This window comes from Gorilla gorilla, chromosome X (assembly GCF_029281585.2).
Source record: "Gorilla gorilla gorilla isolate KB3781 chromosome X, NHGRI_mGorGor1-v2.1_pri, whole genome shotgun sequence".
In the NCBI taxonomy this organism is placed as follows: domain Eukaryota; kingdom Metazoa; phylum Chordata; class Mammalia; order Primates; family Hominidae; genus Gorilla; species Gorilla gorilla.
Window position 1 is genome coordinate 158822143 of NC_073247.2, and position 17664 is coordinate 158839806.

Below are 17664 nucleotides of genomic sequence, written 5' to 3' on the forward strand. Positions count from 1 at the left end.
GAAATAGATTTAATCTAGGTTTTGTAAAATAGTTCTGACTCAATGCTAAACATAAAAAAATTAAACTATATTTAGCCAGGTGTGGTGGCTCATGCCTATAATCCCAGCACTTTGGGAGGCCGAGGCGGGTGGATCACCTGAAGTCAGGAGTTCAAGACCAGCCTGGACAACATGGTGAAACCCGTCTCTATTAAAAATACAAAAATTAGGCGTGGTGGCGTGTGCCTGTAATCCCAGCAACTCAGGAGGCTGAGGCAGCAGAATCATTGGAACCTGGGAGGCAGAGGCTGCAGTGAGCTGAGATTGCACCACTGAACTCCACCCTGGGCGGAAAAAAAAAAATCAAAGTACATTTACCACTATATGTTTAGGTTTTACTTACATCTGGTATCTAAGGTGAACTCTTTCTGTGAATGCTCACACTCAGACTCAATGACTATATTCACAAAGCACTTTCATTAGATATACACTGATATAATTTTTACAGTCTGCCTCACAAAAGTGGTTTTTCTATCTATTGTTCATAGAGCACATATCTTTTAGAAACACGAACTTTGACATTTATAAGACCTAAATCTTGGTTCTGGGAGAAGAATAAGACCGTGATTTTACCTGTAAATTGCCAATAACTGTAAGCTACAATATGTTTAAACCATATTGTTACAGGTAGTTAGTTATGCATTAACAGAGCAGGAGAAGGCTCTCCCTCCATCCAATAGAAGTGTCTGGTGATTTCAGGCAATTATTGCATTGCCTCTCTAAAAATAATAATTGGGCAGCAGCAGGGAGAGGCCATTCCCTGGTGGTCCAAACCTGTTAACATCAAAATGTTAACTGAATGCAGGCCCCAGGGAGAAGCAACTTCCTGAGCATGCATATTAAGAGACAAAAAGGGTGAACTATGATCTTGGGGCAGGGGAGGGCTCTCCCCCAACACTCATGCCTAACTAACTACCTGTAACAATATAAAGACCAACTTTTTTTTGTAAGACACATTCCTGAGAAGTAATTTATAGAATATAAAATCAGCAATTTAAAGTGCAATTCAACAATGTTTAGTATATTCGTGGACTTATGCAAACATCCATAGAATATACAAAATTTTACTCAACTCATAAAAACACCCCAAATAGGGCTGGGCGCGGTGGCTCATAACTGTAATCCCAGGACTTTGGGAGGCTGAGGCAGGCAGATCACCTGAGGTCAGGAGTTCGAGACCAGTCTGACCAACATGGAGAAACCCTGTCTCTACTAAAAATACAAAATTAGCCGGGTGCATGTCTGTAATCCCAGCTACTTGGGAGGCTGAGGCCGGAGAACCCTTGAACCTGCGAGGCGGAGGTTGTGGTGAGCCGAGATTGCGCCATTGCACTCCAGCCTGGGCAACAAGAGTAAAACTCTGTCTCAAAAAAAAAAAAAAATTATCAGTCTATTCTCAATCACCCCAACACAATCCTCGAGTCCTAGAAATACACTAATGTAGTTTCGGTCTCTACATATTTGTCAATTCTGGACATTTTCTATGCATGAAATGATACAATATGTGATCTTTTGCATCTTTCATTTACCATAATGTGGAAGACAGAGCAACAAACTAAAAAAGATTATTCTAAGACCTCACGTTCTAACGGAATTTGCCTTGGTTAGTTTAGGACTTGCTTGGAACCCACTGCCCCTTCCTTCCCTACCAGTTCTCATTTTCAGGATGGAAATGTCTATCGCATACATGTCCCATGATTGTATGCTGGAAGCACACATGTTGTCTGGCTTGACAGGTTCACAGCTGGAGAGGAAATTTGTCTCAGGATGAATCATACCTCAAGTCTCACCCACATCTAACTTAAATATTATTTACATGAGCCTTTGGATTTTAGACTTTGGAGTTGATGATAGAAAAAGTTAAGACTCTTTGTGTTGTTGGGATGGATTGGATGTATTTAGCATGCAAAAAGGACATACATTTTGAGGGGTCAGGCAGAATGCTACAGACCAAATCCTATATGATCAAAATTCATCTGTTGAAGCCTTAATCTTCAATGTGATTTTATTGGATGTGGGACCTTGGGAGATAATTAGGTATATATGAGGTCACAAGGGTGGGCCCCGGTGATGGGATTAGTGGTCTAATAAGAACAGGCACTAGAAAGCTTGCTGCTTGTCTCTCCATGCCTTGTAAGAACATGGAAGGGGGCAGCAATCTATAAGCCAGGAAGAGTGCTCTCATCAGAAAGAGACAATGCTGGAACCTTGATCATAGACTTCTAGAATCCATAACTGTGAGGTAATAAAATTTTGTCATTTAAGTCAACTAGTCTATGGTATTTTGTTGTGGCAGCCTAAGCTGACTAAGATACGCTATGAGACCAATAATTACACTCCTGGTTATATAACAGAAGTGAGTGTTTACATATGTACAGTACCACATCCAGCCGATTTTTTAATGTTTTCATAGAGATAGAGTCTCTCTATGTTTCCCAGGCTGGTCTCAAACTCTTAGCCTCAAGTGATTCTCCCACCTTGGCCTCCCAAAGTGAGAAATGAGTGTTTGCATTCAACAAAACACATGCACAAGAATGTCAATTTCACATTTACTCATAATGGCTAAAAACTGGAATGAACTAAGGTACACCAAGCTTTGAATGAATAATTTCTGCTATATTCATATAACGAAATACTGCAGAGCAATGAACAAGAGCAGATTACTGTTACATACAACAACTTATAACAACGTGTAACATATCACAGACAATGTAACGAGAAAGATACCAGACTCAAAAAAGTATCTAGTATGTGGCTCCACTTACATGAATGTCAAAAGCAGGTAAACTAGTCTATCCTGATAGAGTTCAGAATAATGGTTAATTTTGGAATATATTAGCTTGGAGAGGCATGAAGTTACCTTCTTTGGTGTTGGAAATACTCTGAGTACAATTAACATTTATGCACACTGCTATAAATATGTTTAATTCAATAAAAAAATAAGGAAATTAAGGCCTATCAGGATCCACCCATCCCCAGCCAGTGGCTCACTTCATATTAACAAGTAATACTTTCCCATAATGCCCTATGAGAATGAACGTGCAGCACCTAGCACGGTCCCTTTTCTAGAGAGAACGGGGCATTCAGTATTGGTTGAATGAGCGACACCATCCAGCCTTGCCGTTGAAACCTTTCACCTTCCCATTCCATACTTCCACAGTTCCACCTGATCTCTAGCTTGTGTGATGCAAGCACCAAGGAATGTGGAGAAGCCTGAAGTTGAGGATTGGGCAGCACAAATGGAGAACAAGTGGGCAGACAGCAGACAACCTGAGAAATGAGAGGGAGAGGAAGAGGAAAGGAGGGAATAGCCTGCTCTGGAGGGAAGTGGGAGTCCCTTCATGCCCCTCTCAAGGGGTTGACCTGGTGGTGGGAAATGCTGCTGAGATTGTGCCACCCATTTCAGAAGAGCTCTCTGGGCAGAATGTCAGCTGCATAAAAGTGGCTTCTACATCAATCCCTCTTTAGGACTTGGTAATCATCTCCTTAGTACATCATCTCCCATTTTCTTACATATTACCTAGTTATATTTTTCTATAACACAGAAAAGGAAGCAGGTACATTGTAATGAAAAGTTCCTCTTAATGAATAGACCTCTGAAAGAAAATCTGCATCAAGAAGAAAGGGGTTCCCTTTACTTCAGGACACCCTCAGTGGTAGCTGTGCCACCTGAGGGAATATGCTTCAATCTCTTCTGGGAGTTACGAGGTTGGGGCCAGGCGCGGTGGCTCACGCCTGTAATCCCAGCACTTTGGGAGGCTGAGGTGGGTGGATCGCCTGAGGTTAGGAGTTTGAGACCAGCCTGGCCAACATGGAGAAACCTCATCTCTACTAAAAAAATGCAAAAATTAGCTGGGCATGGTGGCATGCGCCTATAATCCCAGCTACTCTGGAGGCTGAGGCAGGAGAATCGCTTGAATCCAGGAGGTGGAGGTTGCAGTGAGCCGAGATCGTGCCACTGCACTCCAGCCTGGGCAACAGAGCAAGATCATGTTTCAAAAAACAAACAAACAACAACAACAACAAAAGAGAGAGGTTGGTGTGAATTCCCTGAGAAAACTATCCAGTGTAGATGCATCTTTCCCCTAAACCACTGAAGGTGACTCAGTTTGGCTGTTTTCTCTGTGGGTGTCTAAAGGAAGATGTAACATTCTGTAACACTGTCTTCTGTCTTCAGGTATCTGCACAGCTTCACAGAAGATTATCTGGATCTGGAGAAGAGGTGGGTGTCTCTGGGAAAGAAGCAGAGAGGTGAGTGGCACAGAGGCTGTGGTGAGTGAATCTGAGGGTTTGTATCATCTCTTAGGCCTGAACACCAATGCCTTCACCTCAACACGTGAAGGGCGTGCTCACCGAGCAGAGGAGAAAGGGCAAAGGGGAGGGTGAAGTCCAAGTTATTGCACAAAAGGCTGTGACCACTCCCAGGCTGATCATCCCTGGGGCTGGGAGGAAAGTTATTTGCAGAGGAGAACAAGATCAGGACTCTTCCTAACAAAGGCTGAGTAAGAAACTGGGTTTCTGACCTCTCTACCCCAGCAAGCTCAGAGTCCCCTGCCTTTCCTCTCTTCTGGCTCTGTGTGTTTGCATTACTCACTCTGTGGTTAGAAGTTCAGGGAAGTAATTCTGGAAAAGGAACTTTTGGAAAAAGTTGCCTGGAAAACAGGATGCTGCTTGGAGTGTCATTTCTCCTTATCAATTGAATATGGACTTAGACAACTCTGCTCAGGTGAGGGGACACTCATTCTGGGTAAGGTGGAAGAGGGAGGGCAGGAGAGGGGGCCTGGCCAGGTTTTCGTAGACATTTTGATGTCAGCTTACAGGCTGATAGCAGCAGCACACTCGTCACCACACAATCAAGGTTCAATGGATTGCCTAGGACACAACTTGGTGAGTAGCTGCCACTTTGCTCATTTTTTAAAAATGTTTTTAAATTTTTCTCTACATAATTGTGTGAAGGAATGAAAGGAGGAGAGACAGGTCAGGCTTAGTGAGAATGGAGAAATGCCATTTTGACTTTCCTTTTTCAACTGTTTTTGTGTGCATTTCCTTACACAGGGAAGAGAGAGAGAGAGAGAAAGATACAAGTACAGTATGTGCAGACATTCTGCTAAATAGCAATAGCAGTCCTCTGTGTCTGGGCAGCAGATGATACATTTTACATCCTTGAGTTTTGAATGGGGGGTTATCCTGATTCCTCCTACTCAGGTGAGTGTCCTTATAACATGTCAAGGAATTTCATGGGTAAATGGTGTTTATGGAGTTTTATTGCCAATCTCAAAATAGCTACACACCTCCCCAACTCCAGCCTCAAAATGTGTTTTACAACCTGAGAAAAGGAAATGGCTCTGAGTTGTGTCCTTACATGTCTAGCCATATCCAGCATTTGTTTACCTTTCATGGGGTCTGCTCATATCTTGCTTGAGCTCTGAACCTTTCCCGTTTTAGAAAACCAGTTCAGGCCATGTAGCTATTATGTGTCAGCATGAGAACTCCGACCAAAGCCACCGTCCCTAGGAACTGTGTTCTTTTAACTCGTATGCTTTATGGCCTCACCAGGTGAGGCCTGCCAGGAGAATAGGGAGTTGCAGAGGCTGGATCCTTTTTGTCATATAGCCACCTTCTTGGGACCTCAGTCAGGTGATGGAAGCAAACTAAAACTTCAGATTTCCTAAAGAGTGTAAGTAGGGTAATCTGATGGCCTAGGATAGTTGGAGAAGGCTCAGGAGCCTCAGGGTCTCCAAAGAACTGTGCAGGTCATTGAGTTTCATAAAATGTGGTATCATTTGTTCAGAGATGAAAAGTTTTTAAAATAGGCCTGACTGTTGCATGTTTGTTTGTACTGGGTTCATTGGGATGAGGCCCCTCTCATTGAGTTTTGCTGGTTCTGGATTTAGAACGCCAAATTCCCTGCTCCCGTCAGGCAGAATTTCCACCCAGAAAAAAGCACCATCTCAGAACCAAACAGTAGTGATCAAGGCATGAAAGCAGGTAAAGGGCAGTTGATTCTGAGTGCAGAAGGAAGGAGGTGTGAGCTGGTCAAGTGGGATGCACGGCTTCCCTTTCCCCAGGCCCAGAGGTTTCATGGTTTTAATAAGTGACATGAACACACTATCCATACACCAAAATCATGGGTTTGCAATAGCATTTTATTCTATTTCCTGTGATTATAGATGTTTCATTTATCCACAATTTATGTTATTTAGGAGTTCTTAGTATTTTGGGGGGAGCTACCCTCCAGACATTTTTTATTTTCTTCACTTTGGGCATTTAGCAATAGTTTCCTCCAGAGGCAGCCCAGGTATTTGGAAGGCGTGATAATCCCCACAGGCTTTATTTTCATTTTTGGTGTAATGATAGATATTACTTAAGGAAAGGCATGGATCATAGGCCAGTCTGTTTATACACTGCAAAAAAAACGCACACAGCTTCTTTTGTAGCAGGACCGGTCACAGACAAAACCTCTCGGACACCAGTTTTAGGAAGGAAGAGGCTTTAATCAGCTGGGAGCATCAGTAGACTCGCATCTCAAGGTCTGAGCTCCCCAAAGTGAAGATTCCTGTCCCTTTTAAGGGCTTACAACTCTAAGGGGTCCACATGAAAGGGTCGTGATACATTGTGCAAGCGGGGGCTACGGGATTGAGGGCTACATGCATCAGTAACGAGGGCTAGCAGAACAGAACAGAAAGTTTCACAGCGCTTCCTCATACGATGTCTGGAATCTACAGATAACACAAGCAGTTAGTTAGGTTAGGAGTTGATGTTTAACTATGAGGCCTGGTTTTTGGTGCCAAGCTGTCTGGCTATTGATCTCACTTCTGCTTCTTTTTAACTTTCTGCTTCCTTTTTGAAACAGGAGACAATGGGAGAGGTGGTCTCCTTCCTTATTTTCACATTTATAATGAGCATTATAGCCTAGTATCTGGCTAGGATTGAGACAAGCAGGGCATTGGTGACCTTTATAGATGATTTTGCTCATTCACAAGAATTTGATACAGGCCTGTAAGGTGCAGGAATTGTGACTATGATGCAGACGTAAAGCTGATGAGCAGTAAGACCTTTGCATTGAAGGCACATGCAGTCAGGTAGGGGACGGAGAGGATAGTACACAAATGGGCAACGAGAGGAGAACATGGCAGAGAGGGAGGTAAGAGTTCCTCCCCTTCCCACCCAAGAGGGTGCATGTGAATGGGGATCTCTGGACTTCAGGCCCTGGCTTCTCAACAAGATGAAGTGAAAACCACACAACTCTCTTTCTGTCTTTAGTCACCTGTTGCACCTGTAAAAAATAGTGAGGTCTTTATTTTTCTTCTTCCTTGCAGGATGCAGGGAACACAGGGCTTGGCTCAAAAGTGTTGACGTCCCTTCCTTCTCAGTGGCAAGGATAGTGTGTCTTATAGACCAGGGTGTCTGGGCTGCAGTGAGAAGTGGCCATCCTGGGGCAGCCCGGAGTGGGCCTCGGGCCCTTTCCTCCCAGACCCGGGAAGGGCACCACTGGAAGAATCAAAACAGGTGAAGAGTCAGAAAGGGCCCCTATAGGAGCAAGAGGGAGACCAGCCCAGAGAACAAAGGAGTTATCTGGAAGAAAGGGTTGGTGGATGTTGGGCCCTGACTGCCCAGTGTTCCTCTGGTGCTTATCTCATCCCCTCCTGGTTCTCAAAGCAATCTCGCCATCAAGGAGTTTCCATGGTGACGGCAGTCATTCTTGATTCCTCCCATCTTCCAGTTGATTTTCGGAGGCATCTGGTGAGAGTGGGGCAGGGGGTCAGAAAAGAATAACGCGTTGGTTTTTTGCCACCCTCCGTCTCTTGGCGTCCTTCTGAGGGGGACAGAGCAGGGGCAAGGCTGGCAGTGGTGTAGGCTGGGGTGGGGGATGAAGGCATGTGGGATACCCTTCACCTCCTGTGTTCTGAGTCCCATGACTAGCATGGCAGCCGATTATTCTTACTACTCATTCCTGATTATCTTTTTGTTCTTTTCCTTCCCATTGTTTAAGCCTCTGTTCTGAAATGTACCCTCTGATGCAGGCTGCAGGGAGAAGATGTCTCAGAGCAGCCAGGAAGTTGCTGCAAGGTTTGAGTCAGGCAGCTCAGGCTCCTCTCCTCAAAACCATTCCAACTCCAAATTTGTCAATAAAAGGAAACCTGACAATTGTGGTTAATGACAGGAGCCTTAGTTGCTTTGTTCCTCTCTACCCATGAAGGTCACAGAGAACAGGGAGAGATTGGACCAGATGGTTCACAGGACAAGTGGTCTCTCTTGACCCAGAATGGGCACACATAAAGGAATCTCTCAGTGTTCCCAAGCAATCAGCAGTCTCTTGACCCAGAATGGGTACACATAAATGAACAATTCCATGTTCCCAAGCAGTCAGCTCTGAAGTATCTCAGGAATCTAGCACTATTGGGTCAGCAAACCACCTGGGCTCCTTCCAACTCTAAGCAAAAAATGCGCTTAAAGAAGTGAAACATATCACTTGTGCCAGCGATGTTAAAGGTTCTCCATCCAGGCTAACACAAGTACAAAAATTCTTAATAATTCTTGGTATTTGTCAGAGAGCCCCCACCTTTTATCAATGTAACCCTGTGAAGTTTCACTTTACAAATAACAACAAAGACATATCCCGTAAACTAGAATGAAAATACTATATAGATTTTGTGTGCGCTTTGGTAACAATGACTCCCAATGAGTCAGGTGTTCCTGTGAAAACACCATTTGGCAATGAGACTTTCTGTCTCTCTCCTTTCAGGGTTTGAGTTCATTTCCCTGTGCAGTGATGCTGGCTGGTTTTTTAACTTATTTTGATCAGTGAAATGTTTCTGATGTGACATTACTCACTTTCCTAGGCTGAGTCCTAAGATGCTTCACAGTTTCTGTCTTTGCCCTTTTGGAGTCTTGAGCTCCCCACGCTGAGAACAATTCCAGAATGAAAGGCCAGCTGGAGGGAGAGGCCCAGCCATGCTAGCTGTTCCTGCCACTCCAGTTGGAACTGCATCCTTGTGAGGGGGCATCCTAGACTACCCCAGAGTAGCTGTCTGTAGTTCCATGTTTGAGCCCAGGTGAGCCTAAGCAGAAGAAACTCCCAGTGAACTCACCGAATCATAGAAAACTGTAATCACTGTTTTCAGGCACTGTGGTTCAGGATGGAATGCAGCCATAGGTCGAGTATCAGGTCTGATCCTCTTTAGTCTTGCGGTGTAAGTATCCTTTCGTGTTACAGTATAACCCTAGGATCAGACTATGGACTTGGTTCATAGCATTAAACAACTTATTTAACTTCTCTAAGCTTCATTCTTTATCTGTAAATTCATGATAAAAATAAATACTGCCTTCTGAGGGTTTTGAGTGGATTAAATGTGATAATACATGTATGTTCTTAATGAAAAAAATTATGGAACAAAATCTAAGAAAAAGAAAACACTATTTAAAATGGAATATTTTAGTAAATCTGATATAAAGTAGAAAACACTTAGAAAACTTTTAAAATATTTAAAATTCCATAAAAGCAAGTCAGAAATCAATCAGAAAAAATTATATGATAGAATGAAACATGGCACATAAAACTACGTTTCAGAATTATTTACTAGGCTATTCAGTGTTTTAAAAAATATATTCATGATGCATTATTTGAAATCATTTATAAGAAAATCACACAAAATTGTTGACCCCAACCTAAAACCTAAGTATAAATACAGATAAATATGTGGAAAGATCCACATCTAAATTTTATCAAACACTGTATCCACATTATGATGTTACTGGAATTATTTCATTACTGCTATTCATGTTTTTCACACCTTGGATGTGCTTTCCACATCGTTCTGTAATAAATAGGAATTATCCTCATGGTCTGAAAAAGAAATATATCAATAAAAATTTAGTTTTCTTTGGCAGAATTCTGATATAAGAATAACTCGGACAGATGTAAAAGTTGTTTTTGGCTGTTATTTTTCCTCTTTTGAGCTTCCTGAATCTATATATACTCAGCCTGTTCAGTTAGACTTCTTGCCTTTCCATGTTCCTGACTCCTAAGCCGAATACATTTTAATTTATTATAAATTACGAGGATAAACTAATATATTCACATTAACGAGGTGACGAAATTATAGTATAGCAAGGAAGGTCCAGAATGAATACGTAAACATTAAACCAGGGTTTTTTCATGTGCTAGGACTACAACACAGATCAAAACAGCTTCAACACATGCTAACAGAAGTGACATTTTAAAACACAGATAATTTTTACAAAGTAACTAGTAAAATACTTAGTATACACAGGAGTGCTAAATTATATGTAGTTATTTATGCTGGATATATGTTATATGTAATTCAATAATGTGATAAACATTTTTATTCTGTAATTTGCCTTTTTATTATCTCAGTGGTCTTATTGGAAGACAAGTCTTAATTTTTTCAAAGTCTATTTTATCAATTTATTTTTAATAAATTTTATTTTTATATTTTGATATCATATGTAATAATTTAATGGTCAAAAATATTTTCTGTCATTTTTTTCATGCAATTTGATAGTTTGACATTTTGGCTTAAGATTGTGTTAATTTCTGTATGTGGTTTGAAATACGATCAAGGTTCATATTTTTTATATATCTCACATTTCCCAGCATCTTACTGTTTAAATACTATCATTTCTTCATTAGATTGACTTTACAGCTCAGTCAAAATGAATTGGTGACATATATGGATATTTCTGGTCCTTCTACTTGTCCATCTTTTCTTCAGTACCACAGTACATTGGGTAATCTAATTAGACAGTAAATCTGGAAATTACAAGTGTAAATTTTCCAGCTTTGTGATTCTCTTTCAGATTGTTTTGGATATTCTAGTTTATTCGCCTTTTATATCAGTTTTAGAATCATCTTGCTAATGTCTACAAATATTTTTCTGGGACATTGGTTGGAATTGTATTACTTCTAGAGATTAATAGAAGTCTAAAAGTCTATAGATTTGAATCCTTCAATCCATAAAGATGATAGTCCTCGCCACTTAATTAGTAATTTTTTTTTAGTGTATTTACAGTTTTAGCATACAGATGTTTTGGGGTTTCTATTGATACTGTAATAAATTGCCACAGATTTAGTTGTTTACAACAATACAAATTTATTTTATTAGAGTCTAAAGGTCAAAAATCTAAATTAGGTTTCTCTTGGCTAAAATGAAGGCATTGGCAGGGCTTTGTTCCTTCTGTTGGCTCTAGAGGAGAATCTACTTGATTGTCTTTAGAAGATTCTAGTTACTTTCTCCATTCTTTGGCTCATGGCCTTTACCTCTACCTCTAGTCAATACTATAGTATTTTCCAATGTTTCTCTTATTCTAACCACCTTTCTCCAACTTTTAAGGGCCCTTGTGATAATGTTGGGCTCACTTAGATAATCTAGGATAATCCCAATCTCAAAATATTTAATAACATCTACAAATTTTCTTCTACAATAAAATATGATGCTTACGAGTTCAGGGGTTACATTGGGAACATTGTTTGGGTGGGGGCTGTTACTCTGCCTACCACAGAGATCTTGTAATTTTTTCTTAGAGTTTCACATAAATATTTTATGTTCATATTTTATTTTTCAATTAGCTTGATTTAATCATTGCATAATGTACACATATATCAAAACGTCATGTTGTACACCTTAAATATGATTTTTATGTCAGTTAAACCTTAATAAATTGGAAGAAAAAAGGTTGAGTAATACAAAACAGTATTTCACTGAAAAAAAACACAAATACCAGTAAATATACTATTCTTTTGAGAAATCATAACAGAGGTATGATAACAACTAAATTCTCTTTTCTTTCGTTTTAAGATATCACTTAAAGTTATATAAGTAAACATGCATCACTATAATACAGTTTTAGAAATTATATACTAAAAACAGTTATCACTTTGGAAAATTCTATGTACATACAGTATTGCAAAGTGACAAAATTTTTTTACTGTTCAGAATGCTGCCCCCACCCCAAAAAGATTGTATGTATTCTATTATTACAATGGTTTTCATTATGGAAAAGATACTTCAACTGTGTTTTTTACTTTCAGACATTAATGGTCTTATACATATTCATACATTCTGAATCTAAAAAAACATAAAGTAAAATCCTGCCTGTAACCATATAGTAATTGTTTTTTATAGTTTTTCCCTTTCAGTGTTTATGCTGTAGCCTCTGTTTCAGTTGGAATCAAAATTGTATTAATCACTTACTATTTATAACATTTTTTACACATTTCCACAATATAAGTAGCTTATTTATAACCTACTTCCCAAACATGTATACTAGATTAATGCTGCAGATGGCATTACATAGTCTGGTGCTTGTCTTTCTCTTGCATGTTCTCTCTCTCTCTCTCTCCTCTCTCTCTCCTCTCTCTCTCTCTCTGTGTGTGTGTGTGTGTGTGTGTGTGTGTGTGTGTGTGTGTTTATTTCCCTCTATTTCGCTCCATTAGGTTAAGAGTTAAGCGTCACCAAAAGAAAATGGGGAGAGAAGCCTAGGAGATATCTCTTGAGTATCAATTCTGTCATACCCTTCCATTCTTCAAATATACTCTTTAAAAATGGGGAAAAAAAGATAATTAAAAAGGGTGAAATATTCTTGGGTGGACTATGCTTAACCCTTCATAAATTGGTGACTTAAGGCTTTGAAAGGTATTTTAAAAGTCAATGAGAAAATGTTTTAGTCTTTGACAGAAAATGGACACTGTGGATCAGCAATGAAGGGACCTGAGAGGCAGGAGAGTCTTTTGGGAGCGCTAAAGGAGAATCCTTGCAAATGATGACTAGTTGATAAGTGAAAAGAGTTTAGAGAATTTAGGAATCTGGAGTAAAATGTCTCAGCTGACGAAGAATGGCTGTGGCGTCTATACAACGTATTTCTTATTTGAGCCAAGCCTCATTTGGCAAAAGTAGATAAATTCTTAAGGAACCAAAGTGCATGCGTTTTCTCAGGAGTCCACAGTTCTTATGTGTAGTCGTCTAGAAGGCACAAAAAGTTCCTTGAAGTAGCCCAGCACTGAGGAGTGGGTGCACAGGATGCAAAACAGGCATCACCATGCTCGCAGCTACAACCCCATCCCTAGGGACACCACATATGCAGTGCATGCTGTACATTACTCTTCTCAGAAAGGTGAAATTTATATTTTAGTTCACATAAATGACACCTCCTTGAGAAAGGCACTGTACACTGAATGGCTGAATGTGGCATCCCAGACCAAATGTTCCCTATTCATGCCGTTTTTATTCAAGTCCCTATAGGTGTATGCCTTCGCATGGCCACCAAGATTTATGCCAAGGAACAATGCAACTTCTAGCCCCTAGTGCTCCCCTTTTCACCCTGCCCTGAGTGAGATTTTAACATGCAGATTTTTGTTTTGTTTTGAGACGGAATCTGGCCCAGACTGGCATGCATTGGCGTGATCTTGGCTCACTGCAACCTCCGCCTCCCGGGTTCAGGTGATTCTGCCTCAGCCTCCTGAGTAGCTGGAATTAAAGCTGTGCACCACCATGAACAGCTAATTAACACGCCGATTTTTTAGGCTGAGCAATGATAGAGCTTTTCACTTCGCCTCTTTTTCAGAGGTGAGTTATCCTTGTCTGAATTATCCCATTGGTTTTCCTGTTATTTTGCTTGTCTCATTAAAAATCCTCAGTCTTTGCTATTGTGAATAGTGCCACAATAAACATACATGTGCATGTGTCTTTATAGCAGCATGATTTATAGTCATTTGGGTATATACCCAGTAATGGGATGGCTGGGTCAGATGGTATTTCTAGTTCTAGATCCCTGAAGAATCGCCACACTGACTTCCACAATGGTTGGAACCAACCCAAATGTCCAACAATGATAGACTGGATTAAGAAAATGTGGCACATATACACCATGGAATACTATGCAGCCATAAAAAATGATGAGTTCATGTCCTTTGTAGGGACATGGATGAAATTGGAAATCATCATTCTCAGTAAACTATCGCAAGAACAAAAAACCAAACACCGCATATTCTCACTCATAGGTGGGAATTGAACAATGAGATCACATGGACACAGGAAGGGGAATATCACACTCTGGGGACTGTGGTGGGGTGGGGGGAGGGGGGAGGGATAGCATTGGGAGATATACCTAATGCTAGATGATGAGTTAGTGGGTGCAGCGCACCAGCATGGCACATGTATACATATGTAACTAACCTGCACAATGTGCACATGTACCCTAAAACTTAAAGTGTAATAAAAAAAAAAAAAAACCTCAAAGTCAGGCTAGGCTCGGTGGCTCACGCCTGTAATCCCAGCAATTTGGGAGGCCAAGGTGGGCAGATCATCTGAGGTTAGGAGTTCGAGACCATCCTGGACAACATGGGAAAACTCCCATCTCTACTACAAATACAAAAAATTAGCCCGGCGTAGTGGTGGGCGCCTGTAATCCCAGCTACTCTGGAGGCTGAGGCAGAAGAATCACTTGAACCCAAGAGGCAAAGGTTGTAGTGAGCCAAGGTTGCGCCTTTGCACTCCAGCCTGGGCAACAAGAGTGAAAATCTGTCTCAAAAAAATCTTCAGACTCAGCCGGGCATGGTGGCTCACGCCTGAAATCCCAGCTCTTAGGGTGGCCCAGGTGGGGAGATCACTTGAAGCCAGAAGTTTGAGACAATCCTGACCAACATGGTCAAACAAACATGGTAAAACACCATCTCTACTAGAAATACAAAAGTAGCCAGGTGTAGTGGCTTGCACCTGTAATCACAGCTACTCTAAGCTGAGGCAGGAGAATCACTTGAACCAGGAAGGCAGAGGTTACAGTGAGCAGAGATGGTGCCAATGTACTCTAGCCTGGGTTACAGAGCGAGACCCTGTCTCAAAAAAACAAAAACAAAAAACCCTTAAAATTACAGTTAAGTACAAAGGACCAACCACTCACTAAAGCTTTCTGTTGTCCTAAAACTCCAGCTGTGCTGCACAGACCTAAATTCCAACAGAAAAACCACAGAATACAACCACCTGGATGCAGAGAAGTGCAGAAGAGTCAGAGAAAACTAGGTTGGAGAGAGCAGAAATTTCATTTCTTCTTCAGGCTATGCAGGGGGAAGAACCCATAGAAATTAATACGAGAGAGAGACGAGACAGATAATGGGCTGGAAGACAGGAAATGCTATTCTATTTCTCTTAGCTCCATGGTTCTTTATAGTTCATTTATTGGGGTGCTCTCTCTCTCTCTCTCTGTGTGGGTGGGGTGGTGTTATTAATAATTAAGATTTTTTAGCTTTAATATTTAGTGTTTGCATTAATATATTTTCCATCCTTTTACTTTTACCCAACTTTCACATAGGTCTTCATATTTAAAATGGGTTTGCTTTACATAGTATATTAGTGGTTTCTTATTTTTATGTAATTTGACAATCTCTGTCTTAATAGAAGCATTTATATCATTTATATTAATACAATTATTTATATATGTGCATTTAAATCTACCGGTTTTCTAGTTGTTTTCTATGTTTCATCCTTTTCTAATTCCTATTTTCCTGTTTTTCTGCCTGATGGTGGACTCAGTATTTGTATCATTCAGTTATATTTTCTGCACTCTTGACTTATTAGTTGCTCACTTAAAAAAAGATAGTGGTTGCTCTGGAGTTTCCAGTGTTCATATTTAATTCATCACAGTCTATCTTCAAAGAATATGATACTGCTTTTTGTATAGTTTAAAAATCTTATGATGGTATACTTACAATTCACCCCATCCTTTGTAATATATATGTTAATTACTTTCATTAATGTTCTAATTCCCACATACATATTTATTTACACTGTTATCTGTTACTGACTGATTGAAAATAATAAAATAACCCCTGTATGAACCCCAAAAATTTGAGGACAGGTCTCAGTTAATTTAGAAAGTTAATTTTTCCAAGGTTGAAGATGCGCACCCGTGATCCAGCCTCAGGAGGTCCTGATGGCATGTGCCCGAGGTGATCAGAGCACAGTTTGGTTTTATATATTTTAGGGAGAAATGAGACAGTGATAAAAATATGTAAAATGAACGTTGGTTTGGTCTGGTCCGAAAAGGTGGGAAAACTCGAAGTAAAAGTGGGACAACTCAAAGTAGGGAGGAGGCTTCCAGGTCACAAGTAGGTGAGAGACAAACGGTTGCATTCTTCTGACTTACTAACCTTTCCAAAGGAGGCACTCAGATACACATTTATCTCAGTGAGCAGAGGGGTGACTATGAGTAAAATGGGAAGCAGGTTTGTCCTAAGCAGTTCCCAGCTTGAATTTTCCCTTTAACTTAGTGATTTTGGGGCCCAAGATATTTCTGTTTCACATCCATATCTTCATCTTTATCATTTTCTGGGTTTTTAGTTTGTTCGTGTAGATTCATGTTTCTGCTTGGTATTTCTTTCTGCCTGAGGATATGTGTTAACATGTCATGTAATGCATTTCTACTGGGGTGAATAATCTAAATTTTCTTTGTCTGAAAAAATTGTCATTTTTTTTGTGTTTATTATAGAGATAATGTGAGTCCATCAAAATAAGTATTTATCTCTCAAAATTGTTTGCTTTTTTCTAACTGTAAATTTCTAAGAAATTTACACTTCCTATCTCTGTGCTAAAATTCCTCATTTGCTCATCCATGATGTCTACTTTTTCCAATAGGGATGTGGTTTGGATCGGCGCTCCTGCCTAAATCTCATGTTGAATTATAATCCCTAATGTTGGAGGTAGGGCCTGGTGGGAGTTGTTTGGATCATGGGGGTGAAATTCTCATGAATGGTCTAGCACCATCCCTTTGGTGCTGTTCTCATGATAGTGAGTTCTCACGAGGTCTGGTTGTTAAAACGTGTGTAGCACCTCCCCAACCTCTCTCTTCCTCCTGTTCTAGCCATGTGAGGTGCTAGCTCCTCCTCTGAATCTGCCATAGTTGAAAGTTTCCTGAGGCCTCCCAGCCATGCTTCCTGTACAGCCTAAAGAAGCATGAGCCAAATAAAGATACCTAAAAATGTGGAAACAGCCTTTGCATTGGGTAAGAGGCAGAAGTTGAAACAGTTTGGAGGGCTCAGAGGAAGACAGGAAGATGAAGGAAAAGTTGAAATTTCCTAAAGAATTGTTAAATGGTTGTCATTAAATTGCTGATAGTGATATGGACACTGAGGGCCAGGCTGAGGAGGTCTCAGATGGAAATGAGGAACTTATGGGGAAGTGGTAAAGGTCACCTTTGTTATGGATTAGCAAAGAAACTAGTGGAATTGTGCCCCTGCCCTAGGGATCTGTGGAACTCTGAATTTGAGAGTGATGATTTAGGGTTTCTGGTAGAAGAAATTTCTAAGCAGTATGGCATTCAAGATGGGGCCTGGTTCCTTCGAATAACCTATGCTCATGTGTGTCAACAAAAAAAGATATAAAACTGGCACTTATATTTAAAAGGAAAGCGAGTGTAAAGCTTTTGAAAATTTGCAGCCTGGCCAAATGGTAGAAAATAAAAACCCATTTTCTGGGGAGGAATTCAAGCCAGCTGCAGAAATCTCCTGAAGTTACAAGGAGCTGAATGTTAATAGCCAAGACAATGGGGAGGCCTGAAAGGCATTTCAGACACCTCTGCAGTAACCCCTCCTCCCATCACGGTCTGAGAGGT

At 40.5% G+C, this 17664-nt stretch overlaps 1 long non-coding RNA gene across 2 annotated transcripts in view; it reads left to right on the forward strand.

The window, feature by feature from the left end:
* Window positions 1–4490: 4490 nt before the first annotated feature.
* Window positions 4491–17664, forward strand: part of LOC109024697 (uncharacterized) — an 87476-nt gene continuing 74302 nt past the window's right edge. For both annotated transcript variants that reach the window (XR_002004185.4, XR_008675442.2), the window contains exon 1: window positions 4491–4765. This is a non-coding gene — a long non-coding RNA (uncharacterized lncRNA). The remainder of the gene's footprint in view (window positions 4766–17664) is intronic.